The sequence below is a fragment of the Lissotriton helveticus genome, chromosome 2_1 (assembly GCF_964261635.1).
Source record: "Lissotriton helveticus chromosome 2_1, aLisHel1.1, whole genome shotgun sequence".
In the NCBI taxonomy this organism is placed as follows: domain Eukaryota; kingdom Metazoa; phylum Chordata; class Amphibia; order Caudata; family Salamandridae; genus Lissotriton; species Lissotriton helveticus.
The window spans coordinates 1,661,129,597-1,661,145,172 of NC_136059.1; positions in this window are offsets into that span (position 1 = coordinate 1,661,129,597).

Consider the following 15,576-nt stretch of genomic DNA (forward strand, 5'->3'; position numbering starts at 1 on the left):
TGCCTGATGGTGGTCTGGGACTTCCCGAGGAGTGATTACACTGTCTTTCGCTTCCAGCCTTCGTGACATTGAATGTGTGGGCTAGGGAGTAGGGGACACAAGAACTTTTATTCCCTGCATTTTCATGGGTTACTTACCTCTGCAGCACATCAAATTCCAACAAGGTGCATGATGGGAACAGAAGTCCGTGGCAGAGGCTTCTGTGACGTCGGCACAAACATGTGCTGCAGCTGAGCCTTTCATCACGGCATGGGAGGAGCTCAATATTAACCTGACGGAGGCACCCTTCACGAACTGCGGCATTTGAAAAAGGCTTGACGCCGAAACCGGTCATGCCGACTTTTCTTCAATAACTGTTCTGATGAGCCCCGCTGTGTCCCTTCCTTCTTTTGAACGAGAGAGGATGTCTGGCATATATATATCACGAGGAGCCCACTAATGGCTGAATTGTATATTATTGAAAAGTGGCAGTATCAGTTTTACTATGAACTGTTGGTATATTTGGACTACTGATCCCAGGATGCTATTGTACGAGAGAGGATGTCTGGCATATATATATCACGAGGAGCCCACTAATGGCTGAATTGTATATTATTGAAAAGTGGCAGTATCAGTTTTACTATGAACTGTTGGTATATTTGGACTACTGATCCCAGGATGCTATTGTAACATCACGTGTTGCCTCCCCTGCTGGCAATAAAGAGATACTGGTGACGTAAACAGAAGTCCTTTGCCTTGAATTTGCTGCCGCTTTTGCCTGTGAACAAGGATAGAGAATTATCTGAAACGCGTAAGGCTGATGTAATTATTTCCGTGAAGCTGTGAACTGCGCTGCAACCTTTATATGGAATGTACTGGTGAAGAGTGCGTCCTAAAGCTTGGGCACTTGTGGAACTGAATTATTGCACGGCAGTCCTGCCGTGGGGACTGCACCACCGCTGGAGAGTGAGCGGTCCAGAGGGTGCCTATGTGGGAAGCCCATGATCGGTTCATCAGTCTGGCAGTTAGCAAATGTGCAGTGCACTGAGCAGCTCACGAGGAGCCCACTAATGGCTGAATTGTATATTATTGAAAAGTGGCAGTATCAGTTTTACTATGAACTGTTGGTATATTTGGACTACTGATCCCAGGATGCTATTGTAACAACACGTGTTGCCTCACCTGCTGGCAATAAAGAGATACTGGTGACGTAAACAGAAGTCCTTTGCCTTGAATTTTCTGCCGCTTTTGCCTGTGAACAAGGATAGAGAATTATCTGAAACGCGTAAGGCTGATGTAATTATTTCCGTGAAGCTGTGAACTGCGCTGCAGCCTTTATATGGAATGTACTGGTGAAGAGTGCGTCCTAAAGCTTGGGCACTTGTGGAACTGAATTAATGCACGGCAGTCCTGCCATGGGGACTGCACCACCGCTGGAGAGTGAGCGGTCCAGAGGGTGCCTATGTGGGAAGCCCGTGATCGGTTCATCAGTCTGGCAGTTAGCAAATGTGCAGTGCACTGAGCAGCTCACGAGGAGCCCACTAATGGCTGAATTGTATATTATTTAAAAGTGGCAGTATCAGTTTTACTATGAACTGTTGGTATATTTGGACTACTGATCCCAGGATGCTATTGTAACATCACGTGTTGCCTCACCTGCTGGCAATAAAGAGATACTGGTGACGTAAACAGAAGTCCTTTGCCTTGAATTTGCTGGCCCTTTTGCCTGTGAACAAGGATAGAGAATTATCTGAAACGCGTAAGGCTGATGTAATTATTTCCGTGAAACTGTGAACTGCGCTGCAGCCTTTATATGGAATGTACTGGTGAAGAGTGCGTCCTAAAGCTTGGGCACTTGTGGAACTGAATAAATGCACGGCAGTCATGCCGTGGGAACTGCACCACCGCTGGAGAGTGAGCGGTCCAGAGGGTGCCTATGTGGGAAGCCCGTGATCGGTTCATCAGTCTGGCAGTTAGCAAATGTGCAGTGCACTGAGCAGCTCACGAGGAGCCCACTAATGGCTGAATTGTATATTATTGAAAAGTGGCAGTATCAGTTTTACTATGAACTGTTGGTATATTTGGACTACTGATCCCAGGATGCTATTGTAACATTACTTGTTGCCTCACCGGCTGGCAATAAAGAGATACTGGTGACGTAAACAGAAGTCCTTTGCCTTGAATTTGCTGCCGCTTTTGCCTGTGAACAAGGATAGAGAATTATCTGAAACGCGTAAGGCCGATGTAATGATTTCCGTGAAGCTGTGAACTGCGCTGCACCCTTTATATGGAATGTACTGGTGAAGAGTGCGTCCTAAAGCTTGGGCACTTGTGGAACTGAATTCATGCACGGCAGTCCTGCCATGGGTACTGCACTACCGCTGGAGAGTGAGCGGTCCAGAGGGTGCCTATGTGGGAAGCCCGTGATCGGTTCATCAGTCTGGTAGTTAGCAAATGTGCAGTGCACTGAGCAGCTTACGAGGAGCCCACTAATGGATGAATTGTATATTATTGAAAAGTGGCAGTATCAGTTTTACTATGAACTGTTGGTATATTTGGACTACTGATCCCAGGATGCTATTGTAACATCACATGTTGCCTCACCTGCTGGCAATAAAGAGATACTGGTGACGTAAACAGAAGTCCTTTGCCTTGAATTTGCTGCCGCTTTTGCCTGTGAACAAAGATAGAGAATTATCTGAAACGCGTAAGGCTGATGTAATTATTTCCGTGACACTGTGAATTGCGCTGCAGCCTTTATATGGAATGTACTGATGAAGAGTGCGTCCTAAAGCTTGGGCACTTGTGGAACTGAATTAATGCACGGCAGTCCTGCCGTGGGGCCTGCACCACCGCTGGAGAGTGAGCGGTCCAGTGGGTACCTATGTGGGAAGCCCGTGATCGGTTCATCAGTCTGGCAGTTAGCAAATGTGCAGTACACTGAGCAGCTCACGAGGAGCCCACTAATGCTGAATTGTATATTATTGAAAAGTGGCAGTATCACTTTTATTATGAACTGTTGGTATATTTGGACTACTGATCCCAGGATGCTATTGTAACATCACGTGTTGCCTCACCTGCTGGCAATAAAGAGATACTGGTGACGTAAACAGAAGTCCTTTGCCTTGAATTTTCTGCCGCTTTTGCCTGTGAACAAGGATAGAGAATTATCTGAAACGCGTAAGGCTGATGTAATTATTTCCGTGAAGCTGTGAACTGCGCTGCAGCCTTTATATGGAATGTACTGGTGAAGAGTGCGTCCTAAAGCTTGGGCACTTGTGGAACTGAATACATATATATATATATATATATATATATATATATATATATATATATATATATATATTTACCAAAAAAGTGCTCAGATTTAAGGTCGCACTCCGTTGCAGTGTAGGTGAGCAACCTTTTATTTAACAGTATGCCATTTCTCCTCCAGTTCGTGATTTTTAAGCCTTACGCGTTTCGAAGGTTTTGTCCTTCTCTTCAGAGGCTCCCCACACAGCGAGTCGTTTATCAACGCTGCACCACCTGCTGCCTAATTTGAACTGCTCTGATGAGCTTTCAATGTGCTCGTCATTTCACTTCCACTCAGAATTGCAGCCTGGGTGATGTAGTCCATTTACTGACTCTTTTTTCCCTCCAATGGGTAACTCGCTGCGTGAACTTTTCCAAATAATGTTTTTACCCTCCAATGGGTCTCAGGTAGGAATCAGCATACATCACTGCAGCGCCATTCTCGAGCGGGTTTAGTCCCCCCCGCTGGGTCCTCAATTACTTCAAGGATGGTGCGTGGCCTCCACGGCCGAAGCCGCCGTGATTATGTTTACCAAAAAAGTGCTCAGATTTAAGGTCGCACTCCGTTGCAGTGTAGGTGAGCAACCTTTTATTTAACAGTATGCCATTTCTCCTCCAGTTCGTGATTTTTAAGCCTTACGCGTTTCGAAGGTTTTGTCCTTCTCTTCAGAGGCTCCCCACACAGCGAGTCGTTTATCAACGCTGCACCACCTGCTGCCTAATTTGAACTGCTCTGATGAGCTTTCAATGTGCTCGTCATTTCACTTCCACTCAGAATTGCAGCCTGGGTGATGTAGTCCATTTACTGACTCTTTTTTCCCTCCAATGGGTAACTCGCTGCGTGAACTTTTCCAAATAATGTTTTTACCCTCCAATGGGTCTCAGGTAGGAATCAGCATACATCACTGCAGCGCCATTCTCGAGCGGGTTTAGTCCCCCCCGCTGGGTCCTCAATTACTTCAAGGATGGTGCGTGGCCTCCACGGCCGAAGCCGCCGTGATTATGTTTACCAAAAAAGTGCTCAGATTTAAGGTCGCACTCCGTTGCAGTGTAGGTGAGCAACCTTTTATTTAACAGTATGCCATTTCTCCTCCAGTTCGTGATTTTTAAGCCTTACGCGTTTCGAAGGTTTTGTCCTTCTCTTCAGAGGCTCCCCACACAGCGAGTCGTTTATCAACGCTGCACCACCTGCTGCCTAATTTGAACTGCTCTGATGAGCTTTCAATGTGCTCGTCATTTCACTTCCACTCAGAATTGCAGCCTGGGTGATGTAGTCCATTTACTGACTCTTTTTTCCCTCCAATGGGTAACTCGCTGCGTGAACTTTTCCAAATAATGTTTTTACCCTCCAATGGGTCTCAGGTAGGAATCAGCATACATCACTGCAGCGCCATTCTCGAGCGGGTTTAGTCCCCCCCGCTGGGTCCTCAATTACTTCAAGGATGGTGCGTGGCCTCCACGGCCGAAGCCGCCGTGATTATGTTTACCAAAAAAGTGCTCAGATTTAAGGTCGCACTCCGTTGCAGTGTAGGTGAGCAACCTTTTATTTAACAGTATGCCATTTCTCCTCCAGTTCGTGATTTTTAAGCCTTACGCGTTTCGAAGGTTTTGTCCTTCTCTTCAGAGGCTCCCCACACAGCGAGTCGTTTATCAACGCTGCACCACCTGCTGCCTAATTTGAACTGCTCTGATGAGCTTTCAATGTGCTCGTCATTTCACTTCCACTCAGAATTGCAGCCTGGGTGATGTAGTCCATTTACTGACTCTTTTTTCCCTCCAATGGGTAACTCGCTGCGTGAACTTTTCCAAATAATGTTTTTACCCTCCAATGGGTCTCAGGTAGGAATCAGCATACATCACTGCAGCGCCATTCTCGAGCGGGTTTAGTCCCCCCCGCTGGGTCCTCAATTACTTCAAGGATGGTGCGTGGCCTCCACGGCCGAAGCCGCCGTGATTATGTTTACCAAAAAAGTGCTCAGATTTAAGGTCGCACTCCGTTGCAGTGTAGGTGAGCAACCTTTTATTTAACAGTATGCCATTTCTCCTCCAGTTCGTGATTTTTAAGCCTTACGCGTTTCGAAGGTTTTGTCCTTCTCTTCAGAGGCTCCCCACACAGCGAGTCGTTTATCAACGCTGCACCACCTGCTGCCTAATTTGAACTGCTCTGATGAGCTTTCAATGTGCTCGTCATTTCACTTCCACTCAGAATTGCAGCCTGGGTGATGTAGTCCATTTACTGACTCTTTTTTCCCTCCAATGGGTAACTCGCTGCGTGAACTTTTCCAAATAATGTTTTTACCCTCCAATGGGTCTCAGGTAGGAATCAGCATACATCACTGCAGCGCCATTCTCGAGCGGGTTTAGTCCCCCCCGCTGGGTCCTCAATTACTTCAAGGATGGTGCGTGGCCTCCACGGCCGAAGCCGCCGTGATTATGTTTACCAAAAAAGTGCTCAGATTTAAGGTCGCACTCCGTTGCAGTGTAGGTGAGCAACCTTTTATTTAACAGTATGCCATTTCTCCTCCAGTTCGTGATTTTTAAGCCTTACGCGTTTCGAAGGTTTTGTCCTTCTCTTCAGAGGCTCCCCACACAGCGAGTCGTTTATCAACGCTGCACCACCTGCTGCCTAATTTGAACTGCTCTGATGAGCTTTCAATGTGCTCGTCATTTCACTTCCACTCAGAATTGCAGCCTGGGTGATGTAGTCCATTTACTGACTCTTTTTTCCCTCCAATGGGTAACTCGCTGCGTGAACTTTTCCAAATAATGTTTTTACCCTCCAATGGGTCTCAGGTAGGAATCAGCATACATCACTGCAGCGCCATTCTCGAGCGGGTTTAGTCCCCCCCGCTGGGTCCTCAATTACTTCAAGGATGGTGCGTGGCCTCCACGGCCGAAGCCGCCGTGATTATGTTTACCAAAAAAGTGCTCAGATTTAAGGTCGCACTCCGTTGCAGTGTAGGTGAGCAACCTTTTATTTAACAGTATGCCATTTCTCCTCCAGTTCGTGATTTTTAAGCCTTACGCGTTTCGAAGGTTTTGTCCTTCTCTTCAGAGGCTCCCCACACAGCGAGTCGTTTATCAACGCTGCACCACCTGCTGCCTAATTTGAACTGCTCTGATGAGCTTTCAATGTGCTCGTCATTTCACTTCCACTCAGAATTGCAGCCTGGGTGATGTAGTCCATTTACTGACTCTTTTTTCCCTCCAATGGGTAACTCGCTGCGTGAACTTTTCCAAATAATGTTTTTACCCTCCAATGGGTCTCAGGTAGGAATCAGCATACATCACTGCAGCGCCATTCTCGAGCGGGTTTAGTCCCCCCCGCTGGGTCCTCAATTACTTCAAGGATGGTGCGTGGCCTCCACGGCCGAAGCCGCCGTGATTATGTTTACCAAAAAAGTGCTCAGATTTAAGGTCGCACTCCGTTGCAGTGTAGGTGAGCAACCTTTTATTTAACAGTATGCCATTTCTCCTCCAGTTCGTGATTTTTAAGCCTTACGCGTTTCGAAGGTTTTGTCCTTCTCTTCAGAGGCTCCCCACACAGCGAGTCGTTTATCAACGCTGCACCACCTGCTGCCTAATTTGAACTGCTCTGATGAGCTTTCAATGTGCTCGTCATTTCACTTCCACTCAGAATTGCAGCCTGGGTGATGTAGTCCATTTACTGACTCTTTTTTCCCTCCAATGGGTAACTCGCTGCGTGAACTTTTCCAAATAATGTTTTTACCCTCCAATGGGTCTCAGGTAGGAATCAGCATACATCACTGCAGCGCCATTCTCGAGCGGGTTTAGTCCCCCCCGCTGGGTCCTCAATTACTTCAAGGATGGTGCGTGGCCATATATATATATCTCACCAGCCTCTCACACACGGAAAGGAGTTGAGCCGCACACTCTGCTATGAAATTTAGCATTTTAATAGTAAAAGCAATGTTCCGTTTTCCCTTGTTCCATTTTCCCTGATGCATTTCGGTCACCTTGGCCTTTCTCAAAGGGAGGAAGAGAAGCATCCGACGATTTTCACCAGTTCAAACACCAGCTGATTGCTCTTTTATTTCATTTTTAACCCTCCGATGAGCATCACCTTGGACCAACTTTATCCGAGCATGCTGTTAATTGTAGTGTGCTTTCCAGTGCACTCACGTTCTTAAACCCTGGTGGGCGATGCAATTTTATTTTTCAGCCTTGCTAAGTTGCATTGCAGTCCCTTGCCACCTATTTTCGAGGTCTGCTGGGGTTCGGACCAGGGTACAGTCCCTGGCAGCTACCGCTGCCCTGTTTGGCTTTCACCATCCATCAAAAACAGTCCGAGTCGGGCAGTAATGGCGCTCTTTTATCGGTGGTGCGTCGCTCCGGCCGGACTAAGCTGTAATATCTCTCACCAGCCTCTCGCACACAGAAAGGAGTTGAGCCGCACACTCTGCCATGAAATTTAGCATTTTAATAGCAAAAGCAATGTTCCGTTTTCCCTTGTTCCGTTTTCCCTGATGCATTTCGGCCACCTTGGCCTTTCTCAAAGGGAGGAAGAGAAGCATCCGACGATTTTCACCAGTTCAAACACCAGCTGATTGCTCTTTTATTTCATTATTAACCCTCCGATGGGCGTCACCTTGGACCAATTTTATCCGAGCATGCTGGTAATTGTAGTGTGCTTTCAAGTTCACTCACGTTCTTAATCCCTGGTGGGTGATGCAATTTCATTTTTCAGCCTTGCTAAGTTGCATTGCAGTCCCTTGCCACCTATTTTCGAGGTCTGCTGGGGTCCGGACCAGGGTACAGTCCCTGGCGGATACCGCTGCCCTGTTTGGCTTTCACCATCTATCAAAAACAGTCCGAGTCGGGCAGTAATGGCGCTCTTTTATCGATGGTGCGTCGCTCCGGCCGGACTAAGCCGTAATATCTCTCACCAGCCTCTCGCACACGGAAAGGAGTTGAGCCACACACTCTGCCATGAAATTTAGCATTTTAATAGTAAAAGCAATGTTCCGTTTTCCCTTGTTCCGTTTTCCCTGATGCATTTCGGCCACCTTGGCCTTTCTCAAAGGGAGGAAGAGAAGCATCCGACGATTTTCACCAGTTCAAACACCAGCTGATTGCTCTTTTATTTCATTATTAACGCTCCGATGGGCGTCACCTTGGACCAACTTTATCCGAGCATGCTGATAATTGTAGTGTGCTTTCAAGTGCACTCACGTTCTTAAACCCTGGTGGGCGATGCAATTTCATTTTTCAGCCTTGCTAAGTTGCATTGCAGTCCCTTGCCACCTATTTTTGAGGTCTGCTGGGGTCCGGACCAGGGTACAGTTCCTGGTGGCTATCGCTGCCCTGTTTGGCTTTCACCATCCATCAAAAACAGTCCGAGTCGGGCAGTAATGGCGCTCTTTTATCGGTGGTGCGTCGCTCCGGCCGGACTAAGCCGTAATATCTCTCACCAGCCTCATATATATATACATATATATATATTCACTGAAAAAACCATAGGTTTCAGGCCTTATATAGTTAGGAATTAGCATTTAAAAAAACCTTTGAAATTCAAAAACCATAGGTTTCAGGAGTTATATAGTTAGGAATTCGTTTTTAAAAAACCTTTGAAATTCACTCCAAAAACTATAAGTTTTAGTGGTGTTATAGTTAGCTGGACAAATTACTCATATAAAACCAATGAAATTGCTCCTATATAGTTAGTTGTACTAACTATATTTCGCGCACCCGCAATCCACTGCTGATGATGTCACATATTAGATCATTCATGACATGGTCAGTGACATCACTGATGACATCTCAAATGACATCACTGATGACATCACTGATGACATCATCCAGTGAATGTAGTTTGCTTCGTTATTTAAATATGCATTATATATATAGCACTTTACATTGAAGAATGAGTGGATATATATAAATAAATATTTGGATGGACGATTTAGTAGCAGTGTAATTGACTGTTTACTTGACCAATTTATAATGTCTCACTAAATATAGTGGATAGTGACTAAACTGTGTGAATATCTGTATCACTTTGTCAGTTGTTGTGTAAACTGATTCTACAGTTGGTTACTAGCTATGTGAAAGTCTATATTAGTTACTGATTAGTTAACTGAGTATTTGTATGGGAGTGTGAAAGTGTGTGTGGTTCGGTGGGGGGTGTGTGACTGTCCAAAGATGTGTGAATAGTTGATTCAGTAGATATATGAAGTTAAAACTACATGTTCTAACAGTTTGGGTGAGGGAATCTCTTTATGGGTGTGGTGATGAGCAAATATATTTTTCAAAGGTACAGGTCCAACAAACTAGAAAAATAAAAGGCAGTGTATGTGTCAGTTGTTGTATATAAATAAGTATACATAAGACACAATGATTGTGTGAGTGACTGTATGGATAACTGTATACTTGTAATAATGATTTTATAATTCACTAAGTATGGCTTACTATCTAAATGAATAGAAGAAGTGGTGTTTGTATAAGTGTTTTGCTAAGTAAATATGTAAGTATGATCCATTGTTTGCATAAGTGAGTAGGATGACTTCATATGTGAATAGGATGCATGCTGTTGTTTAATGTCGATATAGATGTATAAGTATTTTTGATAGTGTTCTATTGTTTATTGACAGCATGTATGAGTGAATCCATAGGTAAGTGATTAGATGTGTGTATACATCTATGAATCACTGAGTGGATTTTTAGATACTTGTATTGCTGTGACAATGGATTTAAATATAATACTCTGTATTTTACAAAGAGTGATGAAAAATTGTAATAGTGTATGAAAAGGTGTAGGTGATTGTCACGTGGATGATGTCATCAGTGATGTTATCAGTGATGTCATTTGAGATGTCATCAGTGATGTCACTGACCATGTCATGAATGATCTAATATGTGACATCATCAGCAGTGGATTGCGGGTGCGCGAAATATAGTTAGTACAACTAACTATATAGGAGCAATTTCATTGGTTTTATATGAGTAAAATGTCCAGCTAACTATAACACCACTAAAACTTATAGTTTTTTGAGTGAATTTCAAAGGTTTTTTAAAAACTAATTCCTAACTATATAACTCCTGAAACCTATGGTTTTTTGAGTGAATTTCAAAGGTTTTTTTAAATGCTAATTCCTAACTATATAAGGCCTGAAACCTATGTTTTTTTCAGTGAATTTCAAAGGTTTTTTAAATGCTGATTCCTAACTATATAAGGCCTGAAACCTATGGTTTTTTCAGTGAATTTCAAATGTTTTTTAAATGCTAATTCCTAACTATATAAGGCCTGAAACCTATGTTTTTTTCAGTGAATTTCAAAGGTTTTTTAAATGCTAATTCCTAACTATATAAGGCCTTAAACCTATGGTTTTTTCAGTGTTTTTTAAAAAAAATTGATTGGTTAACTGGCCTATTAAGTGTATCTTAGTGAATACATATATTAGCGAGTAATGTTTAAATATTTAAATATATGCATGAGTGATGTAATATGTGATGTCATCAGCAGTGCATTGCAGACGTGCAAGTTATAGTGAATCCAACTAACTATAACGTGGGCATTTCAATGGTTTTATGCGAGTAAAATTTCCAGCTAACTATAACTGGTGTGAAACCTATGTTTTTTTCAGTGAATTTCAAAGGTTTTTTAATGCTAATTCCGAATTATAACTGGTGTGTAACCTATGGTTTTTTCAGTGAATATATATATATATAAAATTTCTATGGCAAAATGAAACCCCTCATTTTGTTCCTTTTCAAATTAAATGCATTAAGTGTTACCACTTTATTCCAATCAAGATGACTTCAGGTGTGCCATACTTTTGTCATAAGTAAGACTGTTAGCGTTCTAGTTGTTCTTTAGAACGCTCTGGGACATTCTGTCATTGGGCTATAGTTGGGCTACATCTGGCTGATATTTGGGCTACATTTGGGCTCTTTTGTCTCTGGTGGCCATCTTGGGAGACTGCATATCAGAATTTTTTTAATGAAATATTAGAGGATTTGAGAAGTCACTCAAAATGTGCCCTAATTTTTCTTTCTTCAGCACTAATCATAATTTCTATGGCAAAGTGAACCCCCTCCTTTTGTTCCTTTGCAAATTAAATGTTTTAAGTGTTAACACTTTATTCCAATCAAGATGACTTCAGGTGTGCCATACTTTTGTCATAAGTAAGACTGTTAGCGCTCTAGTTGTTCTTTAGAAGACTCTGGGACATTCTGTCATTGGGCTATAGTTGGGCTACATCTGGCTTATATTTGGTCTACATTTGTTTTTTTTGTCTCTGGTGGCCATCTTTGGGCTACATTGGGGTACATTGGGCTACATTGGGATACATTTGGGCTCTAACATATATATAGCCCAATGTAGCCCAATATATATTTTTTCAAGGTTAATTTTCGTAAAAACCACTGGAGCACATATCTTGAGACATAGCAAAGGCACATCGGGCTATCAGTCCCTACAATTTTGCCAAGTTTGGTGGAAAACCATTCAGCCGTTCGGGCTAAAAGTGAGTCCAACCGCCCTATGGAAATTAACATGGGGAAAACACGTTTTGGGACCCCCTTTTATCTCGGCCCCAGCTTGACGAATCCCCCCCAAACTTTCAGGGAAGGAGCGGAGCGCCGCGAGGCAAAGTTAAGGAAAATTTCAGGAAGATTCCTCAACCGGCGCCAAAGTTATTCCCAATAGAATGTTGCGATTTCCCTATGGAAAACAATCCTAACTATATATACCTACTGGCTATCGCCAGTAGGTAATAACATTTCTATGGCAAAATGAAACCCCTCATTTTGTTCCTTTTCAAATTAAATGTATTAAGTGTTACCACTTTATTCCAATCAAGATGACTTCAGGTGTGCCATACTTTTGTCATAAGTAAGACTGTTAGCGTTCTAGTTGTTCTTTAGAACACTCTGGGACATTCTGTCATTGGGCTATAGTTGGGCTACATCTGGCTGATATTTGGGCTACATTTGGGCTCTTTTGTCTCTGGTGGCCATCTTGGGAGACTACATATCAGAATTTTTTTAATGAAATATAAGAGGATTTGAGAAGTCACTCAAAATGTGCCCTAATTTTTCTTTCTTCAGCACTAATCATAATTTCTATGGCAAAATGAACCCCCTCATTTTGTTCCTTTGCAAATTAAATGTTTTAAGTGTTAACACTTAATTCCAATCAAGATGACTTCAGGTGTGCCATACTTTTGTCATAAGTAAGACTGTTAGCGCTCTAGTTGTTCTTTAGAACACTCTGGGACATTCTGTCATTGGGCTATAGTTGGGCTACATCTGGCTGATATTTGGGCTACATTTGGTTTTTTTTTGTCTCTGGTGGCCATCTTTGGGCTACATTGGGCTACATTGGGCTACATTTGGGCTCTAACATATATATAGCCCAATGTAGCCCAATATATATTTTTTCAAAGTTAATTTTCGTAAAAACCACTGGAGCACATATCTTGAGACATAGCAAAGGCACTTCGGGCTACCAGTCCCCACAATTTTGCCAAGTTTGGTGGAAAACCATTTAGCCGTTCGGGCTAAAAGTGAGTCCAACCGCCCTATGGAAATTAACATGGGGAAAACATGTTTTGGGACCCCCTTTTATCTCGGCCCCCGCTTGACGAATCCCCCCCAAACTTTCAGGAAAGGAGCGGAGCGCCGCGAGGCAAAGTTAAGGAAAATGTCAGGAAGATTTCTCAACCGGCGCCAAAGTTATTCCCAAAAGAATGTTGCGATTTCCCTATGGAAAACAATCCTAACTATATATACCTACTGGCTATCGCCAGTAGGTAATATATATATATATATATATATATATGCTATCATTTCAGATGTCATCAGTGCCGGAAGGACCTCAGAGGGTTAATACTGTAGTATATTCTGACAGTTGAAGAGGAATTTTTAGTTTGCTTATAACTGTGACCATTTGACAAATGTGCCTGAATTTTTGTAGAGGCCTAGCAGTTGAACCTACCCTTGATATCAAATTTGTACTGCATCTTTTTAACTATCCCCCTGGGTAGTTAAAAGATGCGGGGTGTTAGACTTGGAATCTTTTGGCGCATTTCCTTGTCTTTTTGCTTTCTGACCTCCTAGTTTGGACTCTGTTTTTCCTGGTTTAGAGTCTCTGCGTACTTTCTCACTGCTGTTCAGTGTTAAAGTGCAAGTGCTCCTGTTGTAAATTGTGTTATGGATCGGTGTTTCCATGATCGGCATATAGGATTTAATGGTAAGTCCCTAGTAAAGCGCACTGAGAGTGCCAGGGCCTGTAAATGCTGCTAGTGGGCTCGCAGCTCAGGTTGTGCCACCCACAGAAGTAGCCAGTAAAAAGGTAACTCAGACCTGTCACCGCAGAGTCTGCGCGCAGTTCGTAACTGCCATGTCGACCTGACAAGTGCACCCACTTGCCAGGCCCTAAAGCTTCCCTTTTCTACATGTTAGTCAACCCTAAGGTAGGCCCAAGGTACCCCCGGTGGCAGGGTGCAGTGTATGTGAAAGGTAGGACATGCCCTGATGTGTGTGGCATGTCCTGATAGTGAATTACTGCCAATTTCATGTTTCACTATTGCAAGGGTACCTGTTCCAATAGGACAGAGTAGGGAGTTTGTTTATAACATCTTAGAAACATAAATGGCCATGAGACCTAGGTGGAGAAATAAAGTTTAGGATGAATGAACTCAGAATCTAAAGATGCATCTTTTAGTGAAGGTGAGTTTTACGTACTGTGTGTGAAAATACCACTTTTAGAAAGTAGGTATTTTCTTGCTCAGCTATCCAGTAGGCCTCTGCTGTGTTTGTGGATTGACTGTCTGGGGTTTGGATGACAGGGGCTGGAGAGGAGCAGTGGCTCCAGAAGTCTGATGATTCAGGACATGGCTGAATAGACCTGGGCTGCATTTAGAGTAGGGGGAAGATATTTCCTTTCACCTGAATGGGCCTGGTCTGCCTCTGATAATGCCGTCTCCACCCCCTGCGAGGAAGCTTCACCAGAGAGGACAAAACTGGTTTTGGTTGGGCACAGACACTCTCTACCTGAGAGGAAAAAGTATTTTGGGCTATAAAAAGTGAGGCCCAATCCCCTGAACTTCAGAACTCTTTTGGACCAAGAAGACTGCCAAGAAGAAAAGCTGTAGAAAATGTGAGGAGGAACTATCACTTTGCTGTGTGCTTTGCTCTGTTGGCCTGCAGTGGCTGCTTCTTTCTTGGGCAGTGAAAGGACAGGACTTGAACTTTCTGCAACTTCTTTTCTTTTTTGAGGATCTCCAAGGGCTAGAGGTAAAGCTTGCCCCCTGTTCAGAAGTCTCAGGAACAGCAAAGACTTCAAGTTCTTCTGCCATCAGCCCTGGGGACTGTGTGTTTTGTGCTGCAACAGAAGAAAAAGCAACCAAAAGCCACCAACGACACCGCTTCCGACTCAATGTTCAGAAGGCACCGTAGAGGGCACCACTGCAAAGCAGCACCGGGACCCTGTTCTCACTGACAACATCATCTGACACCGCCACCAAGCCGCTACTCGCACCGTGACCTGTGGGCAACACACTCCACACAACCTAGCTTCACAGCGCCACCTTGGTATCCCCGATGATGCCGCTTCACGCCGACAATGACGCCGCTGCTTGCACCATGGTTCAAGGGCACTGCTCGTAAGTTACACGACGCACTGTCTTCATCCCGCTCCGCATCCCTGGCCTACCGAAGCAGGTGCCATCGAGTCCAGTTCGTTAGCCAACGACAGCGCTTCAGCAACAGCAATGCCACTGCCTGCACGTGACCTGCCAGTACAGCGATGAGCCTTGCATCACTTCGCACTGCGTCCCTGGTCTCCCCGATGACGCCATCTGATGTCGCCACCAAGCCGCTGCTCGTGCTGTGACCTGAAGGCATTGCACCCGCACCGCTGCACTTCGCACCGCAGCACCTGATGCCTGCGGACGCCAGCGCTCCTGACTACAACTGCGAGGAGTTTGATCTGCAACACGTGTGACTTCAAGGGCCCGAGGAATCCTGCACCAATCTCCGGAACTGAAGCCTGCGGATGCCGTGCTTTTGGAAGCTCAACCAGAGGTCGCCGACACCCTGCATTTCTAAAGGTACTGTTTGGCGGTACTCCCTGACACCGTAGCTGGCCTGCGACACTGCGGTCAGCCAGAACTGTTTGGATTTGTTTGTTCACTACGTCGTGGTAGCCCCGGGCGGAGCTACCAACTTCAAGGAACTGTATTTGAAGGTTATTTTGATAACTGAAGATTTCTATGTATTGTTTTGTGGATTTTTATCATTTTTGGTTTTGTCTTAAGTATATAAAAATAGTGGATATTT